At 37.8% G+C, this 15,774-nt stretch overlaps 2 pseudogenes; both read right to left on the reverse strand.

Moving 5' to 3' along the window:
• Positions 1 to 12,534: 12,534 nt before the first annotated feature.
• LOC149213026 (ABC transporter G family member 36 pseudogene) lies at positions 12,535 to 12,927 on the reverse strand (annotated as a pseudogene).
• Positions 12,928 to 13,647: 720 nt separating this feature from the next.
• LOC149213027 (pentatricopeptide repeat-containing protein At2g13600 pseudogene) lies at positions 13,648 to 14,463 on the reverse strand (annotated as a pseudogene).
• Positions 14,464 to 15,774: the final 1,311 nt, after the last annotated feature.

Consider the following 15,774-nt stretch of genomic DNA (forward strand, 5'->3'; position numbering starts at 1 on the left):
AAAACTTGCCAATATCTTACATTATTCGGGACAGTTGGTCTGTATTTTATTTCAACCTCATGTTTTCTATTAGGATGGAAAATTACTTTCAAGTACTAGCTAAATTAGCTAAAGCATCTACCAAAAATATTATGGCCTTTAGGAATAAGAGACAATTTATAGTCTGGGAAACATTGAAGAAATCTAAAACCTCATTTCTATAGGATCTTAAACTAGGGTTCTTGGCTGAATACTCACCTTTAATCAGGTTAATGATGAGTTTTGAATCTCTGTGCACAGAAATTCTTTTAGCCCCTGACCTCTTTAAAAGTTGCAGTCCTAAGATTAATGCTTCATATTCAGCTATATTGTTTATACATTGAAAGTTTAGTTTGTAAGAGTTTCCTTTAGCTACCCTTGTTTGTGAGTTTAAAATCTAGACACCTGCCCTTGCTCCTTCCTTTCTTACAACCCCATCAAATTCCATGTTCCATAGGGCTTCACTCTCGTCATCTGGTTTCGAAAGTTCAAATTTCATTTCCTCTGTCTTGCTTAGCTCAACTTCTAAATGTGAAACTTCCTCCTCTACAGATTCATCATTGTATAAAATAAAGGAGTCTAAATCTAAATGCATAGAGTACATGGGGGTAATTTTTTGGTTTTTCTTGGCTACTATCCATGTATTTCATGAGAGTCTCCATGCAGAGTCTTCTTTGTTGACCAAAAACAAGAAAGGTAGCATAGGTCATATCCATTTGCAAAGTACCTTGTAACTTTTCTCCCCAAGACCTCGATAGTAACATTCCATACTTAGGGTGTATGTTTGCTACTACAATTTCCATGACTAAAATTTTGGCTAGGATTTGGGCTAAAGTGACACACAGGTCTTTGATGAGACCTAGGCATCTGACCTTGCTAGAATCAAAGGAATACAAATCTTTGTAAGGCCTTGTGATATCTAAACCCAATTTTTCCATGATGGCTCTGGGCATCAGATTGTGAGAAGCACCAGAGTCAAGCATTGTGTTATGAAAAATCTTGTCATGAATATTCAAACTAATGTAGAAAGGAGGCACAGTTCCATCCTGAGATTTTCCTTCCACTTCAGGTCCAAATAACAACTCAGGCTGGTCATCAGTCAGGTTTACTGTGTTTGTCCCTTCCCCTATTTTCAGGGCTTTCATAACTTGAAACCTATATGCATTTTTATTGATTAATTCGGTTAAAGGAACTAAAATTTAAACTTTAGCCAACTTAGTCTCAATGTTGAAAAATGTTTGAGGTTTTTCTATCTCTTTGGTATTCTGATCATGTTTTTTAGGAGCCTCTTTTTGAGCGCCATCCTTTGTTTAGCTAGTGGAAGGGGCATCATTCTGATTTTTGTTGGGAGGATTTCTAGCAGTCATTTTTCTTCTTATATTATATTGCTTATGCACTTCCATTATAGTGTTTTGGTATCCTTGTTTATACTCATCTGACTCTAAAGGGAGGGCTTCTGGTTGTGATAGCAAGAACAGATCTTTCGATTCTTTGGTCAAGAAAATATGATCTATACCACTTTCTTCAAATAGGTTTATCTGGTTTACTTCGGGATCTTCTGTCAACTCAACTTCTTCATCAGCATAGTTTTCTTGGAAGGGAATCTTGAGTTGTTGTTGATCATTTGGGCCTCTTTGTTCTCTTTATTTAATTAAGGGTGGATTCCTCCTAAGATTTTGATTTCTAATTGAGGGCTACCTTTATTATCTCTCGGAGGAGCTCTATCAGTTAAACTTATTCTCTCTACCATTCTTTCCATATACCTAACTAAGCAATATGTTAGGATATTTCGACACATAGGAAATAGTTAAGTACAACTTGGTCTAGTATAGAGTTAGGTATAGAGTTAGGTAAAGTGTGTTTCTTTACCGTTGTACATTTTGTAACTTACAATCCGACGGTCACGATATGTAGTGATCTGACGGTTCATTCTCTCCTCGGTATTACCGACACTTGATCTGTGGCTTGACACCCGATTGGTCCATGAATTCTATTTAAAGCGCATGGAGGGTCATTTGTAGGGTAATCCGTGCATGAGAGAAGCTTATGTAAATTTTCATTCTTTGATTAATAAATTGCCTGAAGTGGCTGCGTTGGCTCAGGCCGTGGACTGTTTCCCTCTTTGAGGGTTTTAACCACGTCAAAAATACTGGTGTATTGATCTGTGATCTGGTTGTGAGCGGTGTCCTTTTGGTGTTCTTTCTGAGGAACTTACCCTGTAAATTCCTACATGGTATCAGAGCTATTTGAGGGCCGCGTCCGCTGGTGATCCAAATCTGAAGCCGGTAGAACTGCATCTGACTGCCGTTTCCTAGATCTGTTGTTTCTGACTGCTTTCGGGCCGAGAGGACTGCTCTGTTGTGTTCGGAGCATCTGTTCCAGTGAGGAACCCCTTTCGTTTCACGCAAAAAGGTTTCCGGTAGCCCTAGCTGCATCATTTTTAAGATCTGGAGGTATACAGTCTTTATTTGCAGTTTACTGTTATTTTCTCTCTGCTTATTTCGGTTTCGGTTTATTTAACTTTTTTTTTAACCGGATCTATACCTTTCATTTCTGCGTATGCTCTTTGCCCTGCGACTCTGTGCAATCTGGGCAAATCAGAAATAGAAAGGAAGGATTTTTCTCATGTGTATGCTCTTTTCCCTGCACCTTAGTGTGATCTCGGAAAATCAGAAACATTGAGAAAAATATTTAGTTTTTCGGCTAAAGCTAACTTTGAGCTGCAAGGTTAAATTTTTGAAAATATTTAGTTTTTTGGGTAAAGCTATTTAGTTTTTTGGGTAAAGCTAACTTCGAGCCATAAGGTTCGTTTTCTTTGCATGTCCGTGTTGGGTTTTGTGTTTTTTGTTTTGTAGGGAAAAATAGTTTTCTCAAAGAAAACACGCAACCCAAGCCCTCTCTCTCTCTCTCTCTCTCTCTCTCTCTCTCTCAAATTTTTTGTATAGATCAATTGGTTCAAAGCTATTTTAAGAGAGTAGAGGTCTTGGGTTCAAGTCTCCATTTTGTGGGGGCGGACTTTTTCATTTCCGCACATTCCCGCACTTCGTCGGCAACTTCAACAACGTTTTTTCAAAAAGCCATAACTTCTTCATCCGGAAGCCTTTTTCAGAGCCGTTTTTTTTAAACCAGCCTAATTTTTCGAGATCTATCCATTGGAACACTTACTTTCAGCATCTTCAGCTTCAGTTTCTATTGAAATGGAAAGTCAATACCAAGTTACCCTTGACAGCACCAACTACTTCCAATGGTTGTCATACATGGAGGATTTACTTAGAAGTAAAGGTCTCTACCGAATAGCCACAAGCCAAGAAAAGAAATCGAAAGATGAAGACAAGGTTGCTAAATGGGAAAATAGACAAGATCAAGCACGTGGTTTGATAGGGATGTCTATTTCTCCAGATCTTAGATTCCATATTGCAGAACTTGAAACTCCTCATGAAGCAATGGAACAAATCAATAAAGTTTTTGGGATTAAAAATGAAATTAGAGCCCATCAACTTGAAAATGAGTTGCTTACATTGGACCCAAATAATTTTTCTTGCATTGAAGATTTCTTGTCTAAGATCAAGACCCTTAGATATCTTTTGGAAGGTGTTAAGGTTAAGAAAGAAGATAGTAACCTTATTTATTCCATCCTTACTGAGTTGGGACCAGCCTACTCTGTATTTGTTTCCACCTTCCATTCTACAAGGGAAGCCTTCATTTCTCAAGGAAAAGACTATAAGCCTCCTCCCTTTGACTCTTTTTGTGATTCTTTAATAAGAGAACAAGAAAAACTCTTACACCTTGGTCTTCTTAATCTTGGAAACTCTTCCAAGTAAGCGTTAGCCGCCCAGCAGCAACCAAATTCAAAGAATCCTAAGAAGTCATATCCTAAAAAGAATGGTCCTAAACCAAACAAGGGTCCTAAGCAAATCAGCCTCAAAATGAAAGATCATTTCAGCAAATTGATAAGACCAATAAAAACAAATGGAAGAAGACTGACAGACATTGCAACTTTTGTAATCGAGATGGCCACTTAGAATCAAAATGCTTTAAAAAGATAGAAGCCTTGGAAGCAGCAATGAAGAAGCATAACATCCATTTGGGGCAATCTTCAACTTCAACTTCATCTTCAGGAATGGCACTTTCTGCATGTGGTTGTCAAGCATCTCGGTCTGGTTATGCATTGAATGTATCTTCTTCTTCTCATTCTCATGAGTGGCTCATTGATTCTGGAGCTTCTTATCACATGGCCAAAAACAAAGCCATGTTTTCTTCTTTAAATGATTGTAACACCAAAAATATATATGTTGGTGATGATAGATCTCTTAATGTTGCAGGGACTGGAACTGTTCATCTAGACAATGGTCAGTTTAATGATGTATTATGTGTTCCAACCTTATCCTGCAACCTTCTATCTGTATATCAGATAACTCATTCAGGTGAAGGTAAAATCGTTGAATTTTCACCTCATGATGTTGTAATCAAGGACTTAAAAGATCCTAAACAGATTTTGGCTACTGGCATTGCTGATGATTCTACAAGGTTGTATAAGTTTCACAACTTTGGGTCATCAAATCTTCCCTCAGTATTTGTTTCTCATAACGATGAAGTGAGCAAACTTTGGCATGAGCGATTTGGTCACTTAAACTATCGCTCCCTTCAGCATCTATGTAAATAAAATATGGTGACAGGTCTTCCTATGGTATCTTGCAGAGATGGTGTTTTTTCCGGATGTGTACTCGGAAAACATCATCGGGATAGTTTTGAAAAACGTGCCTCTTGGCACGCCTCAGCCCCTTTACAGCTTGTGCATAGTGATTTATGTGGTCCACTTCCTATTGCTTCATTCTCTGGCTGCAAGTATTTCTTAACTTTCATTGATGATTTCTCCAGACACACTTGGGTATACTTCTTAAAACTCAAGAGTGAAGTATTTAACACATTTTTGGTCTTCAAGGCCTTTGTTGAAAAACAATCTGGACATCAAATTCTTAAGTTAAGATCTGATAATGGCGGAGAATATGTTAAAAACACATTCATCAACTATTGCACTGAGAATGGAATTCAAATGCAACATACTGTTCCATATACTCCACAACAAAATGGTGTAGCTGAAAGGAAGAATCGCACCTTAAAGGAAATGGCTAATTGTATGCTACAATCTAAAGGACTTGGTCTTAGTTTTTGGGCAGAAGCAATTAACTGTGCAAATTACATAATAAATCGCACTCCTACTAAGGTTCTAAAGAATATCACTCCAGAAGAAGCATGGAGTTCAATTAAACCAGATGTAAGTCACTTTCGTGTTTTTGGAAGTGAAGCATGGGCCCATATTCCAGATGAAAAGCATAAAGCTTTAGAACCTAAGAGTGAAAAATGTACTTTTGTTGGATATTCTGAAGATGTAAAAGGCTATAGACTTATTCCATTTAAGTCCAAAAATGTTATCATTAGAAGAGATGTAAAATTTGATGAAAATATATCGGCCTACGAGCCTAGTCCGGCGGATGTGCCACCTCTCTCTATCTCTTCTACTTTTGAAAACATTTCTTCTTCAGATGATGAAAGTGAGGATGACAATCCTCCCCCACCATCTCAGGATCCTCCTTCAGCTCCTGAGCTTCCAAAATGGGTTCGTGCTACTTGAGATGCAGCAGGTGATCTTGCTGGAGATCGTACAGATCAGCGACGCACACGTTCTCAGTTCGAGAGAGCCTCTTCTTTACTGGCTCAAGCTCCAGTAAATTATGATCTTGACACCTTTTCAGAAGCTTCAGGCCATCCAGATTGGGAAGCAGCTATGAATGAAGAATATCATTCATTATTAGCAAATGATACATGGGATCTTGTTCCTTTACCAAAGGGACGAAAACTTGTTAGATGCAAATGGGTTTACAGAACCAAGTATGGACCAGATGGGAAAGTTGATAAACATAAAGCTCGTCTTGTTGCTAAGGGATTTTCACAGGTTGAAGGCATTGACTACACTGAAACCTTCTCCCCTGTTACCAAAATGAACTCTATCCGCCTTGTTCTTTCCCTTGCTGCCTCTTTCAAATGGGAAGTCCATCAGATGGATGTTAAATCTGCCTTCTTGCATGGGGACTTGCATGAAGAAATCTATATGGAACAACCCATTGGCTTCATACAAACAGACTCCAGCCTTGTTTGTCGACTTAAGAAATCCCTTTATGGTCTCAAGCAAGCTCCTCGGGCTTGGTATGCCAAAATGGATAGCTTTCTTTTAGAATCTGGCTTTTCTAGGTGTCATTCTGACAATATTGTCTACACCAAGAAAGTGGGAAACTCTCTTATCATCCTTGTTCTTTATGTTGATGATATTATCCTTACTGGTAGTGATCCCAACCTTATAAACCATGTGAAGTCTAGCCTCAAAAGGAAATTTGAAATGACAGACTTAGGACACTTACACTATTTTCTCGGTCTTCAAGTCTTGCAATCCAAGGAGGGTATTTCCCTTTCCCAGTCCAAGTATGCTTGTGATATTCTACGTCATTTTCACATGGAAGGCTGTAAGCTAGCCCCTTCTCCCTTTCAGTCTGGAGTCAAACTCTCAGTCACTTGTACTTCTCCTGAAGTTGATGCTACCTTATACCGTCAACTTGTAGGAAAACTTTTGTATCTAACCCATACTCGTCCTGATCTTTCCTTTGTTGTTGGCCTTGTTGCTCGGTTCATGCAAAACCCCCGTGAAAGTCATTGGAAAGCAGCTAAAAGAATACTTCGTTATGTTCGAGGTACAGTTCAGTTTGGGATTCATTACAGTGCCGAAGCAGCTCCTCTATTGGTTGGTTTCACTGATTCTGATTGGGTTGGTGACCCTGATGATCGGAAGTCTACTGCCAGTTATGTGTTCACTCTTGGTTCAGGACCTATTACATGGGCTTGTAAGAAACAAGCTGCCATTTCTCTTTCATCAGCAGAAGCAGAGTATCATGGTGCCGTAGAAGCTAGTAAGGAAGCCTTGTGGCTTCGTCAGATCCTGTCAGAATTTGGCTTTGAGCAGCAACATCCGACTACACTTTGGTGTGATAATCAAAGTGCCATTCAGCTATGCAAAGATCCAGTCCAACATCAGCGCAGCAAACACATTGAACTGCACATGCACTTCATCAGAAAGCTCATTCACGACCATGTTCTTGAAGTGCAATATTGTTCAACAGATGATCAAGTTGCAGACATCTTCACAAAGGCTCTCACAGAGGCGAAGTTCACTAAACTTTGATTTATGGTTGGAGTTCAGGAAGTTGTCACTAAGGGGGGATAGGCTCTAGTGCCTCCTTCCTTCTCCTATTGTGTCATATTTGTAAATCCTTCAATCCTATCCCAAGTTGTTCTTAAGGGGGGATGTTAGGATATTCCGACACATAGGAAATAGTTAAGTACAACTTGGTCTAGTATAGAGTTAGGTATAGAGTTAGGTAAAGTGTGTTTCTTTACCGTTGTACATTTTTTAACTTACAATTCGACGGTCACGATATGTAGTGATCCGACGGTTCATTCTCTCCTCGGTATTACTGACACTTGATCCGTGGCTTGACACCCGATTGGTCCATGAATTCTATTTAAAGCGCATGGAGGGTCATTTGTAGGGTAATCCGTGCATGAGAGAAGCTTATGTAAATTTTCATTCTTTGATTAATAAATTGCCTGAAGTGGCCGCGTTGGCTCAGGCCGTGGACTGTTTCCCTCTTTGAGGGTTTTAACCACGTCAAAAATACTGGTGTATTGATCTGTGATCTGGTTGTGAGCGGTGTCCTTTTGGTGTTCTTTCTGAGGAACTTACCCTGTAAATTCCTACACAATACAACTTAGCAACGGATGATGAAGAATAAGGTTCATCTTTAATAGATACCCATCTTTCAGCTTTTAGCCTAGCTCTTTTGGCTAACAGATTAGCTTCAACACTAACTGTATTTCTCTACATCTCCTCAAGGGTAGCAGGATTTCTTTCTCTGAGTTGGTAAGACATGTCTGGATCAAATCCATATGGGAATTTGATCAGGGCCAGTCCTAGTGGGGGTTGTATGGCAGTGGGGATAGAGTTATAAATGTTGTTGAATCTGGTGCAATAGTCCTAGACTATTTCACCAGGGGCTCTTTTAATACTCTCATACTCAGCTAAGATTTGTAGAGGATTCTTTTTCACTTCCCATCTTCTAAGGAAAGTTTCATGAAATTGGGTAAGATCTGGGATAGAACGAGTTGGAAATCCTTTAAACCATTTTTTAACCTCACTAGTGAGACTTTGAGCAAACAATCTCATTTTAACATCATCATCATCAATCTCTTGGAGGTCTAAGTAATCATTCATTTTATCAATATGTTGTTGAGTAGTAATTGGCCCTGTGCCATCATATTGGGGTATCCTACTCTGATAATATTGAGGCATTGCATTGAGTTGTCCAGGTAGGACCAAGGGAGCATAACGAGCTGCCATGATTGGTAAATGAGAATGGGAAGATGATGAAACTATAACATGTGTGAATGTGGGAGGGATTAAAGGAGGTGGAGTAGAACTCTGTTGGGTTGATGTAGTGGTGGTAGGGATAGTACATGAAATGGGTGTACTAGAAATAGGGGGAATATATGGAGGTGTAGTAGAAATAGGAGGAATATCTGGAGGAATAGTAGAAACATGAGGAATTTCTAGAGGAACAGTGGAAATAGGAGGAACCTTTGGAAGGGTAGTATAAACAGGAGGAATTTCAAGTGAGATATAAATACTAGGTGGAATTAATGGTGGGGCTGGGGATGAAGCAGTAGAGGAAGAATGTGAGGATTTAGGTGATTCTGGAGATTTTTGTACAACATGATCTAGTTTAGATACCAACGCTTCAAGCTTGTTAAATTGTTTGATGACATCATCATCAGAATCTGATTTCACAGTTTTATGCTTTGAAATGTAGGGTTTTAAGATGTTTTCATCAAAAACAAGTTCTGCTATGAAACTGTCAGATTTAGTTCAGACGAGACTATGTTCAAATGGTAAATCAAACTCTATGCCTTCTATTGTTTCAAATCTTTCAGGCAGAGAATTAATCCTAGGGAGAGGATTATTACTTGCCTCGCTCTCGACTAAGCTTTTCTTTCTAAGAATTTTTTCAGGGTTATCAACAATTTTTGGTGGATTTGATTCTAGTTTAGCTCTAGTATATATCTTCTTAGGAGCCAGATCTACTATAGAATATTTATAGATATAAAATATGTACAAATTTTAAGCGGCAAACAACCTTAAATCAAATCTATTTCTCAGCCACAAACCTAGAAAAATATTTAAGCACTGAAATAAAACTTTTGACCTGGGAAAAATTAATACAAATTAGATTTGTTCGAATTCCCCAGTATGGTTGCTAGGATGTTATCACTCTGTAATTTCTTAAGGTTGTAAAATAAACCCATAGGTAACCACATAAGCACTTTCAATCTTAGAAGTTAGCCCTTCTAAACTCATTTTATTCACCAAGTCTAATCATGCTTAAATGGTGTGATTAAACCTCTGATTCTATTTATTTTTTTCTAATGTGGCATTTAAACAAGATGCACACTTTGAACTTTATAAAGCATTTCTTATGCATATTTTTATGTGAAATGCAGTGGCATTTGAATTTTCACACTTATTGGGGTTTGTTTTTCATTTTTTCATATTTCTTTCATATTTTTCCATTTTTTCATATATATATATATATATATATATATATATATATATATTTGTATCCCATTCGTTTCTTCTCTTCTTTTATTTTATTTTTATGTTCTTTTCTTTTTTGAAACAACTTGCAGAATGAAAGATTGTTTATAACATCTCATATACAAAAATCAACAGCTAATATTCATCTCATCCTATAAGATATAAGACACTAATAGTTGTAATGTGTTGTCACTGACTATAGTCAATTATTGGATATAGTTGAACACTGTTGTCACTAACAGGAATCTTTGGAATACATAAATCTCATCCATGAGTCCCAGACGTAGGGAGGAGGAGCTATGTGAGCATCTATAGTAGATCTGAACACTCCCAGGTGAACTAGATGAGGGCGTCTGGGGTCAAACATACCCAGATCTAGCTCAAGCCCTGGACGCTCTCATAAGGCTGATGTGCAAGCATCTATGGCAGCACGAACGCTCTCAGGACCACTCTGTGCGAGTGTCCAGGGACTAATACAGCTTGATCTATATCTGAAACCTTGGACACTCCCATAACACATTGTTCCAGTGTCCAAGGCTCCTTAGACATTGTCAAGACCATTGTGTGCTAGTTTCTAAGGACTAAAATGTCCAATTATGTGCCAGTGTTCGAGATCCAGAAAACCCTAGATCAGTGTGAGCTTTTACCCTGATATTTCAGACCCTTGTGCGAACTTTCCTCTAACATACATTTGTGAACCAAGACAATAAGAGAAGAGAAGATGACTTGATCAATGTGTCTAAATGAGCTTGAGATCTCTACTATTTATAGGATTTCATGAGATTCCACTTGGGGTTGAGGCCAACCTAAGCAGTTACACGTGGTTAGGGCCGACCCATTCCATAATATATGTATGAATAAAATAAGTCAAAAATCAACCTCTCCTTGACCAAATAGGGTGATATTTAGGTCAATTTTGGTCCTCTTGAAAATAGGAATCTAATTAAATCATCATCTCAGTCATTTGAGCTGTCTAAGGTGGAATTTGACCGTAGTTTCAAAAATTAACAATCCCTCTCAACTAGGGAAAATTCCACTTGCTAATATATGTCCATCAATCAATATGCCATTATGGAATCTTCAAGTGTTATAATGTATCATCACTGATCATCTATGTCATGTATTCATCATGCCATGTCCATATCAACTGTATCATCGTCACAAATCATCAATGCACATCTTGATATATCCCTTTCTTATTCTTGCTTATCTCATGATTCTTCTTGCTCGTATGTTGAACATTCTTGAATCTAGAAGAAGAATAATTTGTTACCGGAGCGGAACTTAAGCTACCACCCTATATCCATCAGGCTGCTGCCTAGAACCTTTTCCAGCTAGCTACCACCCAGTATATCATCATCAATTGTAATGCCCTACTTAATCTTACCATGCAAATTTTACAAGTGTTTAAATTACCTTAAAATATTGACTTATAATTATCAAGAAATATTGGTACATACCTGCATTGGTGAAACAACAAATTTATTGCTGATATAAATTTTGTTATTATTCAATTCCCAACTTACCTCCTCAAATTTAAATTTTGATAGGATATGGTCTCCTTCCATTTATTCCAATTTAAATATTCATATCTCATCCCTAAAATGTCCTCTCAAATTTACTTGGGAGAAGACATGATCCTCTCGAATTAATTACCAAATTATATATTTATATGTCATCCCCAAAATTTTCTCTCAAATTTACTTGGGAGTAGACATGGTCCTCTCCAATTAATTACCAAATTATATATTCATATCTCATCCCCAAAATGTCCTCGCAAATTTACTTGGGATAAGACATGGTCCTCTCTAATTAATTACCAAATTATATATCATATCTCATCCCCAAAATGTCCTCTCAAATTTACTTGGGAGAAGACATGGTCCTCTCCAATTAATTACCAAATTATATATTCATATCTCATCCCCAAAATGTCCTCTCAAATTTACTTGGGAGAAGACATGGTCCTCTCCAATTAATTACCAAATTATATATTCATATCTCATCCCCAAAATGTCCTCTCAAATTTACTTGGGAGAAGACATGGTCCTCTCCAATTAATTACCAAATTATATATATATATATATATATATATATATATATATATATATATATATATATATATATATATATATATATATATATATATATATATATATATATATATATATATATATATATCTCATCCCCAAAATGTCCTCTCAAATTTACTTGGGAGAAGATAAGTCAAATGTAAGGATGAGGGGGTAGTTATGACATTAATGAGAGGTGGTTGAGGTGGAGAAGAGAAGGGGGCATAAAAGGGGAAGGATGAGGGGAGGAGAGGGGATCCTTGGTATTGCTTTTGGTTTTGGTTTGGTTGTGGTTTTGGAGGATTTGTTTTGAAAGGAAGGTGGAGAAGAGAGAAGGGAGAGAAGGAGAGTATTGTTTATCTTGGACACACTACATCTGGTTGGACTTGGGCTCGGAGGGCTAGGGAACCTGTGGAGGTTTCCTGGGCTAGGAAATACTTCCTAGTTGGATGGGAGGTAAATCCAGTCAGTAGTCAAGAGGAGCATCCCAGCAGGATTAGGATCTCAAGGGCATCTCAAACAGGCTATCGGAGAAAGTATTCCTCTGTTTATAGATTACTCGTGTAAGAGATTGAAATGAAATGCTTACTATTTAATTGTGGGAAATAAATTTTAATGGTAAATTATCATCGATTAAATATTTAGTTAGAAATAAGTTATTTTCCATTTTATTATATTTAAATTAGAGAAATTTATTTTTGTTAAAGGACCCTAGGATGGAGCCTTACACGTGGTATCAGAGCAGGTTCAAAATCTGGACCCAAGACCCACTAAACACAAATCTTTGCTAATTTTTTTATTAAAATTATGTGGAACTGATTTCTCCACCTTCCTCTCTTTAGTAGAAAGGCCAGCACTTCCTGGAAGACCAACCAATGCATCCCACAAAGAATCAAGCTCCACTAACCTCATTACTTCATTTACAAAGGCTTCACGTGTTTCCTTGTCCACATCTCTAGGAAGTTGTAGCCATGATGAATAAACAAGGGACTCTTCCACTGTTACTTGAGGAGAATGTATGTCTGTCTGTTCCACATATCCTGAGATCCGTGCAAATGTTTCCTGAACTTTGTGATATCCCGAGATTCTGATCTGCCCCTCTATATATCCACCTGTTTTCCTACTAGCAAGCACATCCATAAGTGTTGTTTTAGAGGCTCCAAGCAAACAAATCCATACAACAAGATCCCTGCATTGAGCTGTAATTATTTTTATATTTATAATTCAGTATTAGAAGTCGAGTCGAGGCCATTGTCTTATGGGGTACTATAAAAATATTAGTATGTCCCCTGCATTGAACTGTAATTATTTTTATTATTTTACTGTAGCAACTGTCAGGTCTACCGGAAATTATTATCAATCCTGGCAAGGTACATATCATGGTCGATTTTTCATGATTTTGAAATTTTGTTAGTTAAGTAGAATAAAACACCCAAGAATACTAAATTGTCTAGTCGTCCATGCACATATTAGACGTTTAGACAAGGGTATTTGCAGCTTTTCTCATATCGAAGATGAGACTTTTGTAATTGTCTGAAGTTACTGTGCAAACAACAGAGTAGTCAAGATTATGAAATGAATCAAATGATCATATTTTGTCGTGCAAGGTCTTAGAAGTTAACTTTATTTGACTCAATAGTCCATGGGTCCGTGTTCTTTGAAATGCTAATTTATCACCAGTTTATAGCCTTCAGCTGTCTCACTGCATCCACTCCTTGTAGCAGTTTCAAAGAGGGATTTTGGTCATGCCCCAGAAGATAACTTTTTTTCTACACATAAAATTACGAATTCTTTCTTCTTTTATTTTCATAATGGACTCTTAAGTCTTTTGATATTATATTTTCCCTTTTCAACAGTTTTTTAGATGTTCTGGCCAAACCTTTTTGGATCAGGCTGTATTGGAATTTTGTTGACGAAGTCTCGAGCTTCATCTAGGTACCCAGCACGGCCAAGAAGGTCAACCATGCATAAATAGTGTTCCCTTAAATGTGCAATATGATAACATTCATCCATGCTATTGAAGTGTCTGTAGCCTTCATCCACTAGACCAGCATGGCTGCAAGCAGACAGAGCACTAACAAAAGAAACATGGTTCGGCTTTATACCAGAAATTCTCATTTGTTCGAAGAGTTTGAGGGCTTCTTTGCCACTGCCATGCATATCATATCCCGTAATCATTGCATTCCATGACACTGCATCTGGACTAGTCATTTTATCAAACAATTCACGTGCCTTCTGTATGCTCCCACATTTTGCATACATGTCTATCAACGCATTCACTGCAATGACATCAGACTGGAATCCATCTCGGATTATTCTTTCATGGATCTCTTTGCCATGTTCCAAAGTTCCCAAATTAGCACACACCGGAAGAACACCAGCCAAGGTTTTGGAGTCTGGCCTCACTCCATCGAACTGCATTTGTTGGAAAAGCCTCAGGGCTTCCATACCATGCCCATTCTGCGCCAATCCTGCAATCACTACAGTCCATGCCATGACACTCCTTTGAGGCATTCCTTCAAACAGATTCATTCCTTCTTCAACAAACCCATTCCGCAAAAGTCCCAAAAGCATAACATTCCAAGAAATCAAGTTTTGTTGAGGTGTTTTGTCAAACACTTCACGTGCAAGATCAACTCTCTCGCATTTCACATACATATCAACTAGGGCAGTCATTACAATAACATTTGACTAAAACCCACCTCTCATTATCATTTTTTGATGAATCCCCAACCCCTGTTCCAGATCTGCCATGTCTGCACACATGGGAAGGACACTAGAAAATGTAAACTGATTGGGTTCAACCCCTTCTTCTTGCATTTGCCGAAACAAACTCAATGCCTCCTCAAGAATACCCTCTTTTGCATAACCAGCAATCATGGCGGTCCAAGAAACCATTGTGATCGGGCATTTGGTCAAAAACTCTGTGAGCATCCTTCAAACTTCTGCATTCTACATACATATTGATTAGTGTGTTCTGCAAATATCTATCTACTGCCAAAATGGATCCCTTTTCGTTCATGTGCGTGTGGGCATGAATTTGTTTCCCATCTGCAAAGGCTTTCCTGCGAATACAATCCTGCAAGAGATGAACATATGTACAAGAATCTATATGCTTGTCTGTAATATACAAACTTTGGATCTGGAATTCCTTTTCCAAAATGAAATCTTTACAAGTCGATCTTCTGTGATCTTGTACAGATAAATTCTTGGCATTGGCTTGAATTTGAGTACACATTGGCCGAACAAATAAAACTATCTTCATGATTGTATTCAGGTCACCTATGCAAAACAACCATTTTTATTCCAGTGCGCCCAGTTGGGAATTAAAAATAGAAGAAGTATATCTCAATGAAATATAAATTACGTTCTGAAATACAGAATCTAAATTGGCATCCACAGTCACAGTGCTCAAACACCAATGCATCTGGTGTGATGCTATGACTGAAGGAGTTACTGATGCACTGCGAAAGTCTGCATCCAATTCATCGTCCTTAAAATTACTGCAGCTACTTTTAATGGCATATTTTATCATCAGAAATATTATGGGTATTAACTCTATTACTAATCTCTTTTCAAACCCTATTTTTGTCAAATCCAAACCCTTGTCACTGTATGAGATTGAATAATTGCCAACAACATTCAATGGGTTTTGCTCAGGATCAGAATAAACAACCTCTGATAAGTCTCTAATTGTCTCAGCTGCAACAACCTGCAAAAATTTTTTGGAATCCATGACATCAGGGCTGCCATGTTGGCATTGGATGAAGCTAGTGCTACACAGCAAAGAAATAAGCCTGTTATTTTTGTGTTTCTGTAGTATCTTTCAGCAACCACTACCCACCCTTGACTGGAAAAAGAGACTCCATAGCAGATTTTATTTCTGCACTTTTCCCATCAGAATGATTTTGTTGGGTTGAAAACAGTATTTCCAGTATTCTAAAAGAGTCTTTAACTAGCCATCCCTTGGAATCTTTGAATTTGCGC

The sequence above is a fragment of the Pinus tabuliformis genome, chromosome 1_1 (assembly GCF_031772625.1).
Source record: "Pinus tabuliformis cultivar Carrire ecotype Pingquan chromosome 1_1, CPIR1, whole genome shotgun sequence".
NCBI lineage: Eukaryota > Viridiplantae > Streptophyta > Pinopsida > Pinales > Pinaceae > Pinus > Pinus tabuliformis.